The sequence below is a fragment of the Canis aureus genome, chromosome 20 (genome assembly GCF_053574225.1).
Source record: "Canis aureus isolate CA01 chromosome 20, VMU_Caureus_v.1.0, whole genome shotgun sequence".
NCBI classification, from domain to species: domain Eukaryota; kingdom Metazoa; phylum Chordata; class Mammalia; order Carnivora; family Canidae; genus Canis; species Canis aureus.
In genome coordinates, this window is record NC_135630.1 from 54,536,726 (window position 1) to 54,554,674 (window position 17,949).

The window sequence follows — 17,949 nt, forward strand, 5'->3', positions numbered from 1 at the left end:
TCAGGGTCCCAAAATGAAACATATGCCATATTCAAAATTTGTTGTTTCCAGAAGGGTTTCTTTATAGACAAACTATTACAGAGGTTCAGTGTAGGGGAAGAAGGAAAGATTGTCCAGGCTACTGGGTAGTACCAGGCTTATGCTGACGGCAATTAAAGAAACCCATGAGGAAGGGTCCTGTATGTCAGCAACCAATCCTAGTGACTATTCTGAATACCAAGGATTTTCCCCTTCAATAAACGATTTTCTCTTAGTAGAATAACTGATTAAATCACTCCTGATGTCTCAAATCCATTTCAGAAAGTAGCTCTCTACCATTGAATGAGTGGAATCGGAACAGGATCACCACAGATATTCGGGTTAAATGAAGACAACAGGTAACTATTTGCATCCTTTATCCACTTGGAACATCTCCCACTGGGTCCTAAAATACACAGTATAACACTATGTTTTTTCCAATTTATTGTTTTAATCTCTTTTGATACCTTAGGCAAAAGAACTTTAGAGTAAGCTTTATCGTAAATCGAGGAACTGTGAGTTAATAAGCTACATGAATTTCATAATTTTAAAATTGTATTAATATTTCTTTGGCACACATATGAAGGGGTCATTCATATGTCATGTAGGATATTGAGACTAGATACGATCATTGTTGAATTTCTTTTGTTCAAGATGCTTAAAAGTGGGAAGGGATACAGTAACCTAATGGGTTATTCTCGCTTTTTTTAAAAAAGATGGGCATGTCTGACACTAATAATTGACTAAATTGTCTTAAATAAGCTTATAATATATTTTAAACACTTCCAGACTGATTTTAACAAGAAACCTTGTAGAACAACTGAAAATTCACTGGTGCTCACAAGCTTAATTTGCTTCCATTCTGCTGCCAATACTTTTCCAAAATTTTGGTGTTTAATCTTATCTGGGGTTTTTTGGCTTTCGGCTTCAAAAGAGCTGCAACACCAGTTTTTATGTGCAAAGCTTTTCAGGACACTTTAGTCACCAAGTCCTGACGGAAGCATAACATGTAAGGACACTGCCATCGGCTGCCTATACAGGGGAACCAAGGAACTAAATGATCTTTAAGATTCAGTCATCCCTGAAATTGCAGCACCCTCCTATTTTTTTTTTTTCCTCTGTTTGGCCATCTGTCCATTTTCTTCTTCTTCTTCTTCTTCTTCTTCTTCTTCTTCTTCTTCTTCTTCTTCTTCTTCTTCTTCTTTCTTCTTTCTTCTTTCTTCTTTTTCTTCTTCTTTCTTCTTTCTTCTTCTTCTTTTTTAATCCTTTACTACAATATAAACAGAATCCCCATATAGGGTGAAGATAGGAAAATGAGGACATTGAGTGACTGAAGGTCATGCTGTAGATGAGATATTGAGTTGAGGCTGTGTGATATATAAAAAAGACCACTTAATGCTTGCTTTCTTTACCCTAAGAAATGAAAAAGTAGCTCCCTAAACTGGGCATCTTCTAAATGAGTGCTCCTCAAACTTTGACAGGAATATAAATCCCTAAGGGGCCCCATCAAATGGCAGATTCTGACTTAGTGGGTCTGGGGGGAAGGCAATGCCTGGGGTTCTGCGTTTCCAACAAGCTTCCAGGTGAGCTTGCCAGTCCGAGGAGCAGACTTGAAGAGTAACATGGTTCTAAACTATTCTCCTCCTATCTTTATATCTAAATTTAAAGAGATCTTGGCTTTCTAAACGTGAATCATGTCTCCATATATTCTTCTAGTTCCTGATTTCTAAAAATAAAACTGGACCGAGAACTGGAAGGGGTATTTTAGATTCCCGAAAGTTAGATTAAATTAAGAGCACGAGAACTCTTTTACAAATGCAGTTCAAAAGGCCCTTAATCCCAGATCACTTTCCAAAGTGTCCCATCCCAAACCGGCATCGGCTCCTTTGTGGGATGATCTCTAGTGTTTGCGTCTCTTCTTTCCCTTACTGACTACCTCTTCTCTACAATCTGCCAAAATAGTGCACCCCCTCATTCTGGGTCTCTTCCCTGGCTTATGTATATCCCACAGAGGTGCCCTTTCACATATGTAGACACAATGGGTGAATTGTACATTAAGTAGGAAAGAATCTTTATCATTCACAGTAACAGGAAATCCCCGACTCAGGGCAATATGTATGTGATATCTGAATACACAATCGGACCCTTTGAATAGTATTACATTGTAGGAGCAACAAACACAGCAAAGAATCCCCAAAAGCTGTCTTTTTCCAAGTATTCACAATGCAAATGAGCCATGATGAAGGAGAAAATCTGGTTAAAATCACCCACTAACTGGATACGCATATCCACCTTTTATCTTCTCTTTCAATTTTCCAATTTAATGGCTGGCATCTGTTAGAAAAAGAAAATGTAATGGTCAATGCTGTGGAATTAAATCCGTACCCCCCCCCAATTTATTAGAGGCTTTCCCCTCCACCCCCGCCCCTCCAATCTGATACACTGATTAAAATGCCTAACTTTGCTTTTAAACAGAGTCTGGGAATAGGACTTAGGAAAGATTATCTCTGAAGTCTCTACATTGCTCTCGGAATTTCTGGAGATCTGAAAATGATCTCTATTTTGGGGTTATTTACTAATGAAAACAGCATTGTAGTGCTTGTAGAAAATACTACCACCACCTACTGGCACACGTTGTACATAAGACTGAAAAAGCTAAATCGTTTGAACAGTACCAAATAGGAAGACGGAGAAAGGAAAGAATTATTGTCATTTTGCTTCAACTTTAATGTCAAACTTAGTCAAATAATTTTGTTACCTTTTTGATAGTATAACACTTACTTTTATTGTCTGAAAACGTAAACTAAAAGAAGGAGAAGGGCAAAACAAGGCATAAAATATTCAAAAAATGAGTTGTATCTATATTGTTAAAATGACAACTGCCTTTGCCTTCACCTGTTGCTAAGTTCATTTCTGTTTTATTGGAAATTTATTCTATAAAACTCAGAAGAAATAGGGAAGTTTGTGTCAATATGGTAATTTAAAAAGCCATTTATACACACAGCCATGCAAAATTCTTTACAATCTCCAAAAAATATTTGAAGCAGAATATAAAGATATATATACAAATCCCCTTACAATTTCAGCTGTGATTTTGATAAAGAAAAACAGCTAAAAGATTACATGTACACTAAGCTTTTTGAAATTTTTATTCTGTAGTTAACTCTCATTATCTTTTAGATTAGCATTAAATTATTTGCTCTTCTTTACAATTTCCTTTGGGAAAGAATTAAATCCTCATGTTATTTTTTCAGTGGTTATTTTGAACTTTATCCTCAGACAATCTAGTCTTCAGTACTACAAATTTCCTACCACTAAAGAAACTACTTCTTGCATAGAATCTATTTTCTTGTTCAATGGTTTAATATTTTGCATCAATGAGCTAGATTCATGAAAAGGATATGGGATTAAAAGCCTGGGTCTTCTTCCCAAAACTTTCCTGTGACACCCTTATTTTTTACAGTCACAGAAAGGATAACTTAACCACTGCAATGATATTTATGACACCTGTATGTATATACAGAGATAGAAGGATAAATTTAGATAGATAAATTAATGGTGATATATTTAAATATTGTCAATATATTAAAATAAACTTTTTTGGAGGCTAAACATGAATTTTAAAGAAAAGAGAAAAATTTAGTATTTAATTTCAAGTATATACTGAAAGTAGATGTTATTTTTGTTATTTTTTTCCATGGGTATGAAAATGTTTGTAGTCAATACCAGTAACCAGTAACTCTTTCTCTATCGTCTTATTTAAATTATAATCAGCTCCCTACCAGCTTAGTAATTATTCAGTGCCCTTTTGAAAAAAATGTTATTGTTCCCCATAATACTATTTACAGTACATCGATAATTAGGATTCATTGTGACATATTGAATTCCTGGCTTTGTTGGATAGTTCCTTTGACAGCTGAATTTTTGCCTACTTGCTTACCGTTTCACTTTGTAATATCTGACACCACTTTCCCTCCATTTATTTAATGAAGAAAGAGTCATTGAATCCCCACAATGTGCCTGACATTGTGTTGGAACAGCTGATTCAGTGGTGGATGTGTGAGACAGACAAGCCCTTTGACCTGTTGGTACTTAAAATAGAGTGATGGAGAAATGCAATAAACAAGTAGAGCGACAAAGAAAATAAAAGGACACACACTGTAAGTGCAGTGGGATATAAGAGAGCAAGTAGGTAAACATTTTAGAATGTGGCCAGGAAAATTGTCCTCAGCAGCATACTCACTGAGCTAAAAGACAGACGGACCCCAACCACGCCGAGTTTAATTTTATGTGGTTCTTGAAGATTATTTGTTTGAGGTTACTATACTAGCTATTAAAGGATATTAACATATGCATATCTCTCTTCTATTTTATGCAATATACTCATGATGAAACTACTATATTTCCCAAATTTATTTCAACAAAGGTTGAGTGAGTATTTTCAACAACAGCTGAGTTAGTATTTTCACACACACACACACAAATGAAAGATAGGAACGCCTGGGTGGCTCAGCAGTTTAGCGTCTGCCTTTGGCTCAGGATATGATCCCGGAGTCCCGGGATCAAGTCCCACTTCGGGCTCCCTGAATGGAGCCTACGTTTCCCTCTGCCTGTATTTCTGCCTCTCTCTCTCTCTCTCTCTCTCTCTCTCTCTGTATCTCTCATGAGTAAATAAATAAAATCTTTAAAAAAAGAAAGATAGTATTATAGCTGAATTGTATCCCCCTGCAATTCCTGTGTTGAAACCCTAACCCTGGTACTTTCAGAATGTGACTGTATTTGCAACTACTAAATAAATAAGTCCTAGAGATCTAGCAGCATAGCATAGGGATACAGGCAAACATTTTATTATAAACTTTAATGTTGCTAAGAAACTAGATATTAATTGTTCTTACCACACAAACAAATGATAATTATGTGGCAGTGATAGAAGTATTAGCTAATGCTATGATGGTAATCATATTACAATAATGTATCCAATCAACATACTGTGTACCTTAAACCTATACAATGTTATATGTCAATTATATCTCAATAAAATTTTTAAAAATTAAAAAATATAACATGACCATGTTTGGAGAAGGGGCCTTTAAACAGATAATCAAGGCAAAATGAGATGATACAGATAGGCCCTAATCCAATGCGATTGATGGCCTTATATGAAGAAGAGATCAGGACAGAGATACATAGAGGGAAGGCCAAGCAAAAACACTGAAGAATGATGGTCATCTACAAGAAAAGGGAAAAAGCCCTAGAGGAAATCAGCTCTGCCACCACCATAATCTTGGACTTCTAGCCTCCAGAACTGTGATGAAAATTTCTGTTAAGTCCCCAGTCAGTGGTACTTTGCCAGGCAGCACCAGCAAACTGACAGATTGGATTGGCAAAGCATCGATGGTGGAATAAAAGGACTTAGTTTAAAAGGACAGTATGGCCTGTGTAGAAAGGACTGTGTGAAGAAAGTCAAGGAAGGAAAAAAAAAAAAAAAGTAATATATCAAAAGAATTGTGACCAGTTAGGTTGGGGTGCAAGTGTAAAGTGGATGGAAAGGAACAGGAGAGAAAAGGTTTGAAAACCAGATTGGCATTATATGAAAGACGATCTTGATTGCCAAGCAAAGAAAGTGGCTTTAACCTTTTTCTGAACATGAAGAAACCTATTATTTTCCATCAAATTAAATTTACAGGGTTCTCTGATATAAAAACAGATAAAAGTAGAGCTATTATGGAGGAAGGGGCTGCCAAGAGCTTTGCCTCTCTCAATTTCTCTTGTCATCATCACAGCATGTGCGAGGAACCTCGAAGATCAACACAATATTTTGAAAACCATTGGGATAAAGAGTTGATTTTTTTTTTTTTTGAGGAGTTGAACTTTATTGGTGTATGAGTTTCAACCACTAAGGTAGGTCGCGATAGGTTGTAATAATGTATGCAATTTCTTATTCCCACCTCATCCTGTAGAGGGATCATATGCTTTCATCTACAACCAGGTGACTTGCCGCACCCCGTCAAAGGGAGGAGTACACATCCCTACCACAGCAGGTCCTGTCCAGAGTGAGGTCTGGTTTCCCTCTTCCTCAGTGCCCACAGAACTTCCTAGCGGATTTAAGCAGCTTTCCACACCCTTTTTATTTGAGCTTATTTGAGCTTATTTGAGGAGAATTTTTGCCTTGGACACAAAACAGTAAATGCTATTTTCTTTCTTTCTTTCTTTCTTTCTTTCTTTCTTTCTTTCTTTCTTTCTTTCTTTTCTTTCTTTCTTTCTTTCTTTCTTTCTTTCTTTCCTTTCTTCCTTCTTTCTTCTCTTTCTTTCTCTTTCTTTCTTTCTTTCTTTCTTCTTTCTTTCTTCTCTTTCTTTCTTTCTTTCTTTCTTTCTTTCTTTCTTTCTCTTTCTTTCTTTCTTTCTTTCTTTCTTTCTTTCTTTCTTTCTTTCTTTCTTTCTTCTTTCTTTCTTTCTTTCTTTCTTTCTTTTTTTTTTCCCAAGCAAATGTAGCAATGGACCAGAGTAGAGTGCTGACATTAAAAATGAAAAAGGGTAAAGGGGTGGCTTTGGAGACAGAATCAGTATGTAGAATTGGTTGTGTCTATGGGATGATGAAAGGTCAAAGTTAAAGTTTTCTCTGTGCTTCCATATCTGGTGGCTCTGCTATAGGAGAGCAGCTAGGAAAGAGATGCAGAAGGTAATGTTAGTTTGGGGACATCCTGAATGTGAGAGACCGGGACATTTTGTTGAAAGTGTCTACTAATCATTTGCAAAGGAAGGACATCTATGCCAAAAAAGTGAATAATCAGAATGTATTTGCCACAGTCTGTTTGGTACTACATGAAACACAAAAATAGAACCAGAAAACTTACTTCTTTGAATGTTTCACTTTATATAGGTTTGATGGTCTTTGCAAAAGCTGTCTTATTCCTTTACCTGAACTGAGTGATTATTATTGTATTCTTATGATTTTATGAGAAGGGCTGACTGATGGTTGAAAAGCACATTGAACATCCCCGAAACTAATAATACACTATATATGAACCAAGTTAAATTAAAATAAAAAATTTAAAAGAAAAGAAGAGAAAAGCACATTGAACTATTTTAGGAAAATGAAGAAAAAAACTCTGGACTTCCTAAAATTTTTTGATGATTCCTTGTTTTAACTCATAATCTCCAAAAAGTGACATGGCCAAAGGAAACATTTATAAATTAATTTTTATAACTTCTCAGTGTTCAAAATTGGATTCATAGCAACCTCTGAAGATTCAGTATGACCAGAGGAATACCCTAAAAGTCAGTTAAGGAATTAAGGCAGAGTTTAAGAGAGATAGAGCTGATGCCGTAATAAAGTTAAGGTACAGGAGAGTCAGTGAAAAGCTATACATTTCTTAGAATTAGGCCATAAATATGTCTCTGGGCCTTTTGGCATCCAATGCAGAAAGGAAAATGCAATTAGTGTTGGTTGGGTAAAACAACTCTATCCCCCAAGCAAAGAGAAATGTCCCCCATGACTACTAAATAGAGATGACTATGTGATATATAGCAGATAGCAAATATGGCTTCAAGTTTTATATCTTTTAAAGATTCCCTCCAAATAAGTGGACAGGGTATCAACAAATGTGTGCCTACCAATTGATCTAATGTTGCCAGGTACACAACTTCCCAAAGGGCAAGCTTAAAACCCAAATAAATTTTAAAACATTGAAATCATTTTCTTACATTCTCCAGAAATGCTTCCATATATTGTTGCTCTAAGATTCCTTTTGATAATCAGTGAATTTGATCTTTCTCCCTGTAAAGTTTAGGGGCGGCACCGTGCTTTGTGTTGATCAGTACACAGTCATTCTGGAGGGGGGGGGCGGATTAGAGGATCCTATGCTTTCAGGCCATTCCACTCTGTTTGCCAAAGGATGAATAGTTTACTGATTTTTTTTTTTTTCATACTAAATAATGTGGAAAGGATGGGTGATGGGTGTCTTACATTTTTATTCTATGAAGCAACCCTGAGAATTTTACCCTGGAGAACGGTTCAAGCATTGATGGCCCACAAGATCAGACAGTCCAAATCAAGTCCTTAGAGAATGTCTGACTTGGAACAATGCAACTTCCTGTTACATTCTCAACCAGATGTAAGATGGAAACCTGGAATTTTGAAGTGAGTGAAATGCTTTTTGGGTTTACTAACAGATGTTGAGACATGTCAACTAAAAATAATGACTCAGGCTTTGGAATAGTTAATCTGCAGCCCTTTTGCTGGCCATAATTAGATAGTAGGGTTGGTTGATGTGGCAATTTAAGAAATATATTCATTTGTTAAAATGGTTCTGAGCTAAAATCGTTTCAGATGGTCCCCCTTTAAGCATTCTACACAGAGGCCTATCACAGCTTTGTCTTCATAATAATCATTAAATTCAGTTCAAATACTAGTCATGGGAATTGTTATTTGACATTTATTTATTTTGCAATTTATCTCAAACTGATTTTACTAGGGGAAAAATGCACTGAGGAAGTCGATCTGCTGCTTCAGCACTTATTTGTTTACAGAAAATTTAAGTGTAGGTGACCCTGTTCTGGTCGGAAACTTTACGATTAGAGCTCTTTCTGCCTCAGTGAAGAGTACATGTACTTTTCGTTTTTCTTTCAGCAATCACCAGACTTTTAAGAGAAACAAATAAAGGCAACAAACATCTATTAAAGGGCCAGACAGGGGATATACTGGAATTTTTAAAATATCTAATAATTTTAAAATGGAAACTGATTCCTATGAGATAACCTGCCATTTGATGTGCTAGCATGGCGCATTTTTTTTTCCAAATGAAATGAGCACAATTTGGAAAATTTTAGGTAGAGATCAAGTACACATAGTCTAATGGCAATCCTTACGTCTATCATAAATATAAATGGGTTGATATTGTATATATTCAAAATAATAAGAGTGGTCTTGGATATGCTTTTTTAAAAAAAATGGAATTCTAACATTGTATGTAGACTATACTTCAAAAAAAAAAAAAAAAAAAAGCAGACCTCTACAGGTTTGTATATGTGCATTTATGTATTCTCTTAAAAAAAAAAAAAAACACAAGATTTCCTCACTATTTTAGTAGTGTCTTCTCCATAATCGTGTTGTCCTCTATGGCCATTTTCTACACAATTCCATTTTACTGTATTTCAATCTTTCTGGGACCAAAGTTAGAGTATTGGAAAGTACCTTAAGAAGGATGCAACTATTACAGATTTCCTTCCTTATGAGACAAAAATCATATCTATCACATTCTTTTGTTCAATTTCCAGAGGATTCTTTAGAAAAAGACCTTTTTGTACATAAATATAAATTTATTATTTTATAACTTTGTTTTATTTACATTTAATGATATTAACTTTTCCATAGTGATTTCTGAAGCAATGATTTTGGTCCATCTTCAAAAACAAACTGAAACAAAATCATAAAATAAATAGAGGCACACTGATGACCTATGAAGTCATTAGAGTGTGAGCACGCACATTACAGAAATATATATTCAAAAGGGGTTAACTAATAAAGAGAAAGTTATTAAAATAATTTAAATGTAATCAATGCACTTGAACCATAGAAACGGCTGTATGTAACAATATCAAATTTTCTTTTTTTTCTAGCTTTTTACTTTTTCACCAGTTTGCTCACGGTTAAGAAGGCATGAATACCTAGTTGGTATGAAGGTACAAGATTAGAACAGGTCTTAAACTGAAGTGGATTGGCCAAATCTGGTTTAGAAAAATGTTTTGTTTGACTCGCACAGGCTTATATTATTTTAAATGTGAACATGATGCCAACATTTAACAATGAAGGTATTTTGTGTTATACAAAAATCCATAACTCTGACAGCCATCTGCTAGAACTGCTTACTGCCCACCCATCTGAGCGGGGCACCTCTTCCCAGGTTGCCAGAGTCCCATTTTGCTTCATTCCCCACACTTGCCTGCTCCCACAAGATCTCTGCCTCCCAGGATAGCCTACCATCCAAGCAATAGTGACTTCTCCCAGCAAAACATAGAATCATAATATTTTCTTCTTGGCAACCTTCCCACCCACTCCCAAACAACAATAGTATAAAGTGGAAAGTAAAACAAGCAAGAGTGTAAAATAATCCATCCAGTGGGATAAACTAGCCACAGTCCCTCCCACCCGCTCAGAGCACATCTTTCTGCTTGATAGTTCTGCTCAAAATGACAACCAATGAAAAGACCAACTATCTTCATGTCTTTCTTAACCTCGGTTTACATGAGATCCGGTGATGGCATCTCGGTTTGTGCAAACCTGCAGGCTGAGCTACAGATGGTGCCATTTAGCAATGGCCAAATTGCCAGTTACGACCCTCTGAAAAATGCAGGGTTTATCATAGAAACTCTGACAGTCGCCGGGATATCATGTCTCTTTTGGGCATTGTTTTAACAAATGCATTTGAAAGAAAAATGTTCTCGGTTAACTACAGTTCCCAGAATACCTTGTAGAACATTCTGTCTCTATTGATCATAAACTGGCAGAGCCACGATGCCTCCTCTGACAGAACTCAGGGGAAAGTGGGAAAGTGCATTATACCATGTGACAAAGTTTAAATTATGAAAACACTAGTGTGCAGTTTCATTGGTATTTGCATTCCCCTAGCACAAGATAGATCTGAAATCTATTTTTATCCAAAGGATCTTATTAAACTCAGATTGTTACTGTATGTAGTTGTTTCAAGCAGCAGTGCCCGATAGTACTTTTTATAAACAACAGAGAATAAATCCAAACAAGCTAAAAAATGTTTATTGCAAAATACTGTAGTTCAAGAAAAATTACATCTGCATGGACTGCATATTTTGGATGCAATTTATGGTGCAGTTTCTCTTCATTAACCACATCTCAGAGAATTTTCAAAGCATCAGCTTGCATAGTATTAACATGTACTTAAAATAACAATATAGGAAGCCTCAGGATTAAAATAAAAGGTTAAGCATAAAATCTAAGGTGCTTTCAGTGTGTCTGTATACATACAATTCCTTAGAAATTCAGCTTTTTAATTAAAGTGAACTAGACCTTACCTAGTCCAGCTAGATTAATAAGTATCTCATTCTACTATAACTATTCTCCGTAATAAAAGCAGATGGAATCCATTTTGCAAGAAAAAATATAGTATTAACCATCACTGCTTCTTTTATATAGCTAAACATGTATAATTATTCTACAGCGTTTTTCATGCAAAGGAACAGTGACGAAAAGGCAATTACAGCATTTGAACTCAACGGGAATTTTTCTTCAATTATTCTACATTATAGATGTGTATTTTGTGAGGTGTTAGATTGTTTTTGTTTATTTTTTCGCACTTATATACAGTCTCGATTATTTTAGAGCTTGAGATTCTTCTAGAAAAAGCTTATCAATTGCATTTACAAACACATACAGTGTTTGCAACCATTGAAAAGCTAAATGTGAAAACAATTAGTAAATGAGTTTCAGAAAATTTCAAAATTACTATCCAAGTGTCCTGTCTTATCATTCATACTCAGATCCTCGAGGATACTTTTTTGGAAGTTAGTAAAGAGGATGGATTCTAATCTATTACCTATAAATGCATAATTTCTGTATGGAGTATAATGAAAGGCCATGGCTCTTGCCATTCAGAACTGGGTTTGAATCCGACTCATAATTCCTCAGTTCTGCAATGCTGAGCAGTCAATTAATTTGTCTCATCTTCAGTTTTCTTATTTGAAAAAAAGGTATAAGGATGTCCACTTGGCAAAACTGGGCGAAGCACATATCACAGTGCCTGGCACATGGTAGACACTTTTAAAAGGTAGGTAGAAATTATTATTATTATTTTAACTCCAAATCTAAAGTATTACCTAACAGCAGTGCAAGTAGCCTGAATTTGGATAAGATGCTATTTTAAAATAAGAATTAAGAAGGACGGGGCACCTGAGTGGCTCAGTCGGTTAAGCGTCCTACTCTTGATTTCCATTCAGGTCATGATCTCAGAGTCTCTAGGTAGAGCAACCTTGTGCTTCACGCTCAGTCGGGAGTCTGCAGAAGATTCTCTCTCTCCCTCTCCTTCTGCCTCTTTCTGTCTCTAAAATAAAAATAAATAAATAAATAAATAAATAAATAAATAAATAAATAAATAAATAAAAATAAGAATTAAGATCAAGATTTTCTATTTGGACTGTTACCACTGCTATTTCCAAACCTCCTGGGTTGCCACATCCCAGGACTCTCTCTTACTAAGCCCCTGGCTGCATCGCAGGTGACCTAACCCTGCCCTGCATGGCCTGTGTGCCCTTTCAGATCCCCACGCTCCCCTTGTTAGGTGTGCTTCCCAGGTTCATCACTGCAGTGGAGTCCTACTTACCCTTCACTGATACCTTCTTTGATGCCACAAGGTGGAAAAAAATCACTCAGCTTCTCACTTTCTGGGGCGTCGACGTCTTCCTGGTGCATCTGTTGATATTTGCTCCCTCTACTATCAGCCATTTGAGAGGCACCCACTGTGTTTCCTGAGCACTGATATGTTACTGGCAAGTTGCTCCAGAGAAGCAGCCCGATTTGGGGAAAATACACCATGAAAAAAGAAAAGAGAGTTTTATTAACCAAATGGAAGTTAAGAAAAACAATGTCAAAAGCAAGTTACGTGGTCCGAAACCAACATTTATGGGGCAAGACGTGCTGTTTGTGTTCATCTTCCCAACGCCTGGTTTTCCCATCAGGAAGCCCCCCTGCACGCTGCTGGTCGTCCTGCCAGGGCCCATGGCATGTGGTGCTGCAGCAGCAGCCTGCAGCTAGGGCTCTGCTTCCTCTCCTGTGCGTGGAGTGGAGGCCTCCTGCGATCTTCCCCAACCCTGCACAGCCCCGGGTAATTCAGGCACAGCAAGGATGCAATTCTGGCCATCTAGACAATGCTTAAAAATAATACGACTGACAGTTAAATATCGGTGGAGATGTGAAAACAGCATTTGATATTCACTATTTTTTTTTCCCATTTATTGCTGACGTACAAACAAACATTGAGTCTCAACAGTTCCAAAACGTTAACCGATGTTGCTTGCTATTTTCTTGCCAATACCTATTCAACCAATGCCATTTGGCCTTGCCACTCCACTGACACGCGGGCTAAAAATACTGCAGAAAATCAGTCACCATGTGCTCGCTGGAGATTTTGGTGACTGGATTTTATGTTGGGTGGTGGGAGATAAAGCTATAAATCAGGAGGTTTTTAAAGCGGCTAAACCCTCTGCGATGCTTCTAGAATTTCCAAGTGAAAAACAAACTCCAAGGGAATTTGAAATGTAAGAGTCTGTGAGTCTTTGTGAATATTAAGAATGTTATACCACATTTGTGTATTTCTTTGCAAAAAAAAAAAAGAATCATTTAAAAATAAATTAATACAGAAGAGTCTTGTAATCGAACTCAGATAAATGCAAAGACTTAATTCTTCACTTTTTTTTCTGTGTTTTATTCTGTGACTTATTCACAAACCAAACCAGAGAAATCTCATTGCTCTACTTTTTCAAATAAGATAATCTGATATATTTCCCAATGCATTTTTATTTGATCAGTTCTGTGTAACAGGAACCCAAGCGTTCTTCACTCTTTTTGCTCTCCTACTTCACAGAGCCCTCAGGGCTGCAAAATGGCATTGTTCCCCCTCCGTGGAATTATAAATAACCACACAACTCACTTTTTAGCCTTGCAGCATGTGCCATAATAAGGACGCAGAAACCAAAAATCCCCACTTGTTTTATTTGCTAGCTGACGCTCCAATCTTTGAGGCTCATGACTACCCCCCAAAATTCTAGCTCTGAAGTTAAAATCAGGCCACCCCCGGGGAAAACCACAGCAACTTCATTTTAAAAATATATTTGATTTTCTTTCCCTCATCTTCCAGCCTTCCTTTCTTTCCCCTTTTTCTTCCCCTTACACTGCTGCGTGCTTTAATTTTGCTTTCAGTTGGTAGTTTAAAAACTTTAGCTTCTAATAACTGGAAAAAATGGTTATTTAAAGATAACTGCAACTTGCTTAACATGCCAGGCTATCATATGCTCAGTGCTTTGAAGCTGCAAATTAATGACGAGCAGGAACAGTGACTATCTTTCAGAGGAAACTGACCTCTTTCTAATGGCACATCGCTAATGTCATCTGTCTACTGCATCTCATTATGTGAATTTCATGGAGTTTTTTAAAAAAAAAAGTATCTTAAGGCTGTGCACAAATAAAAAGGACCTTCTAGTATTAAGCACTTTGAAAATTTTTGATCTCTCAAAATACCTTCCTTAGATACTGCTTCCCCCCTTTGTGCATGGCACGCTGCTTATGTCATCTATTCTCTGTGACTAATTATGTTAATTTTGTGCCATAAAAGTAACTGAAGGCTGTTAAGAAATAAAAGCTTTTGAGTGGCCTTATTTCATAAACACCCCTTTTGAACAAGGCACATTTAGTCATATTTGCAGTAACAGAAAGAGTCTTGTGCTAAAAATACAACAAAGGCTCTTGAATATGGCCATTTATTCCCACTTTATTAGGTAATTTATGAAAAAGTATGAAGGGAAGCCTTTTTGTTACTATAATTTGCATAAAGCTGGTGCCCCATTAATGAGATAACTTCCTGCCTTTTGTGTATCACCAGCTGGAAATAGAAATGGAGGAACTTTTCTGTAGCCCAATTACTTAACCTGCTGAGTTCAGAGCTGGAAAGTAAACAGGATTCCTATCTGCCAAAGAACTTTATTTTGGTTCCTCTAACCTGATTTTAACTAGACTTGCTGTGGTGCTCACTCTGTAGTACACGCAAGGATCGAATTATTATGTCATACACCTGAAACGAATATAATGCTACGTACCAATTTTACCTCGATAAAAAATTATCATAATATTTGGAAGAAAGATGAGCACCAAATGCAAAAGCTAACTAAGTATCAGCGAGGCTATTCGCTAGAACAAATGTCTACTTCTGGAAAACAGTATTTATTTAACAATCCTATTTTCCCCTTTTGAGCAGAATCGTGGTAGACCTTCGCTTCCATTGGGTCAAGTGAGTGACATCTGATCATGCTTTGGAACATATGGAACTATACATAAGACAAAAAGAAAAAACAAAACAAAACAAAACTGTGAGCTAATTTTAGTTTTGGAGGGGGCTGGATGGTGGCAATGGATTGTTTTACAATTAGAAAATGCAGTCTTTCAGCGAAAGATATTAATAATATCCCATAATCATAATGATCATTCACTGCTACTGAAAGATATCTTGGTAACATAGTCACTAACCACTCATTAAGGTCCAAACTATGCTACGAAAAGTACATATTTTTGCAACGAGGGGTAAAAATTCTACACATGCAGTAAAAGCGTGGAGGAATAAAACAGGTCAAAAGAAAGAGGTTATTTTTGAAGTTATAACTTGCATGTATATATGTGCATACGCATCCATACAATATCAGAAAAAGCTTTGTTGAACCCTACACACATGAGTCCGTGGAAAGGAAAGTTCTGCTCATCAATATATGACTATGTGATTTAACCTAACCTTTGAAAAATATAGTTTAGTGAAATTAAGCTGTTATGGTTTTTCTCATCTTCCTAATGCCAGCTATATAAACGTAGCACCAGATGACACATTGCTAAACGTTGCTCGGTGATACCTCCACATGGAAAATAAAATGAGAGTAAGAACAGAAGGGACAAAGCCATCACCTTTACTTGGATTTAACAGATAAACTAGAAAAGTGAATGGTTAGCCCGATGGTATCATCATCTTTTAAAATAGGGTCTTGATCATTTCTGAATTACAGTAAGAAATTATCTTATAATTAGGGCAGGATTTCTGTTTTTCTATGCGCCTCTTATACTACCTCGGGTAAGCCACATTTACTGAAATAGTAGTAGCTGCAAAGGCCAAGATAACTCTGGAAAGCTATCAAATGTTTTGACAATTATCACCATGGCAATGTGGTTGAAGTTTAACTTGTAAGGTGAAGCATGATCATGCCGTCATTCTACTTACATTCTGTAAGCTTATTCTCTGGACAATCTTCTTGACAGTTGGATCCAAAGCCCGGTTCCCTGTGTGTGGGATGTCTTCTCTTTAGGAAGTTCCTACTGTCTTGCATCCTAAGCAGGAGTCTATTAGGCATTTTCATTCAGCCCATCAATTACACCAGGGCAGATTCCCCAGACATGATAATACATGGGGCAGTTTTTTCCTGGCACATCTACCTTCTCGGGCACCAAAGAACACAATGCAAGAGAACCTCTTCTAGGGAAGTAACTTTCTTGTCTGTAATTCACTGCTGGGGAATTCTTTGCACTGGGATTTGCAGTCTAAATTGTTTGATTTAAGGGAGTTATAAACAGGCAGGGAAAATAAGTGCTATTTATCCAATCGATGCAGCTTATCTTTTTTTCTTTTTAATATATACATAAACTTATGGTAAAGAGCATAGATAAAAGGCCATCAGGAACACCCGGAAATTCCAAACAGTAGTCTAAGAAGTCATCAAAAATGGGTTGGTCTAAATAGGCACTTCCTAATCCACTTTCCTCTCATTATCACCTGGGAGAGAAATGGATCCCACGGATTGTCATGGTTTCTCATCTGTTTGTAACTGGAATGGTGACAAAATCTATAATTTAAATTTTCATGAGGGTTACTCATTTGAACCCCTGGAACATAGAGGAAGAAAATAGTGTAATGAGTAATCCTTTCAGGAAAACAAAAAGAAAGAAAGAAAAGAAAGAAAGAAGAAAGAAAGAAAGAAGAAAAGAAAGAAAGAAAGAAAGAAAGAAAGAAAGAAAGAAAGAAAGAAGAAAAGAAGAAAGAAAGAAAGAAAGAAAGAAAGAAAGAAAGAAAGAAAGAAAGAAAGAAAGAGAAAATCATTTCAGACAGGCTCGAGCAACCTAGTTAAACTCAGGGGAGAAAGTAGCCAAAATGATAAAACAAAACACCGAACTGTAATATTTTTGTTGTAACATGTTTTGAACCTCAAGATTTCGCCTCCTAGCTACTCTACTAAAGATTCCATATTCTGACTCTGCCCTTCCATGTTTGATTCAAACTTTTCCAACGTGGACCTGAAAATTAGTTGATCTTTCAACTGGTAAACAAAGGATTTCAGCAAGGCCAATACAGTGAGTACTGAGCTTTAGAATATTAATTAAGCCATAACTTGGGACTATGTGTGCTTTTCCTCAACCTAATCGTTTAACCCTCATCTTAGAGGGGGGAAGAACTCAGGCACGTATCAAGATAGCTCTTTCTCCCCTTGGCACTTGCCTAAAATTCATAGACCCCGTCACCAGACAGCTCAAGAAAAGAAATCAACATGCAGCCCAAAGTCAACCCACCGTTAGAGCTACGGAAGGGAAGGGCAACGAGGAAGCTAAGGCGGAAAGTTGGAATCAACGAATATTCTCTACACTCCTACCGGTGACTCTAAGGCTTTTTTTTTTTTTTTTTTTTTTTGGTTCCCTCCTCTGTTCTTTCTTCCCCCTCCTTGTCTGTTACAAGTTATGATGTGTGGATGAAGGCTTTTTCCCATGCAGTAATGACTGTATACTGAGATTTCAAGGGGCTGTTCATGACAATCCCATTTTCTGTGTAATTTCATGGTTGTCTTCTTGAATGAAGATATTGGCTGCTCTGAAGCAGGGGGTCAGCCGCTCCTGCTCCCTTTCAGTATTGTTCCGGAGTATGTTTCCTTTCAGCTGATGAAAAGTAATTCATCATTTACACCCCTGATTTCTGCCAGCATTTTTTGAACAACTTTTCTTTCCCTGTGGTACCTTCGGCCCATGAAAGAGATAAATAGGTTCAATACAACATGAGGCCCCAGATCCTGGGAGCAGGTTAGGCCTCTGAGGCCCCGAGCTGCCCCTTTCTCATGATAGAGTTTGTCACCTTTCTACCTCTAGAAGTCAAATCCTGTCGACTCAGC

General features: G+C 36.8%; 1 long non-coding RNA gene across 1 annotated transcript; it reads right to left on the bottom strand.

Annotated features, from left to right (window-relative positions):
* Nucleotides 1-2,085: 2,085 nt before the first annotated feature.
* On the bottom strand, nucleotides 2,086-16,410 carry LOC144291988 (uncharacterized). Its single transcript, XR_013359528.1, has 3 exons — nucleotides 12,369-16,410; nucleotides 11,939-12,089; nucleotides 2,086-2,352 (listed from the first exon to the last, which is right to left on the bottom strand). It is a non-coding gene; the product is annotated as an uncharacterized LOC144291988 (long non-coding RNA).
* Nucleotides 16,411-17,949: the final 1,539 nt, after the last annotated feature.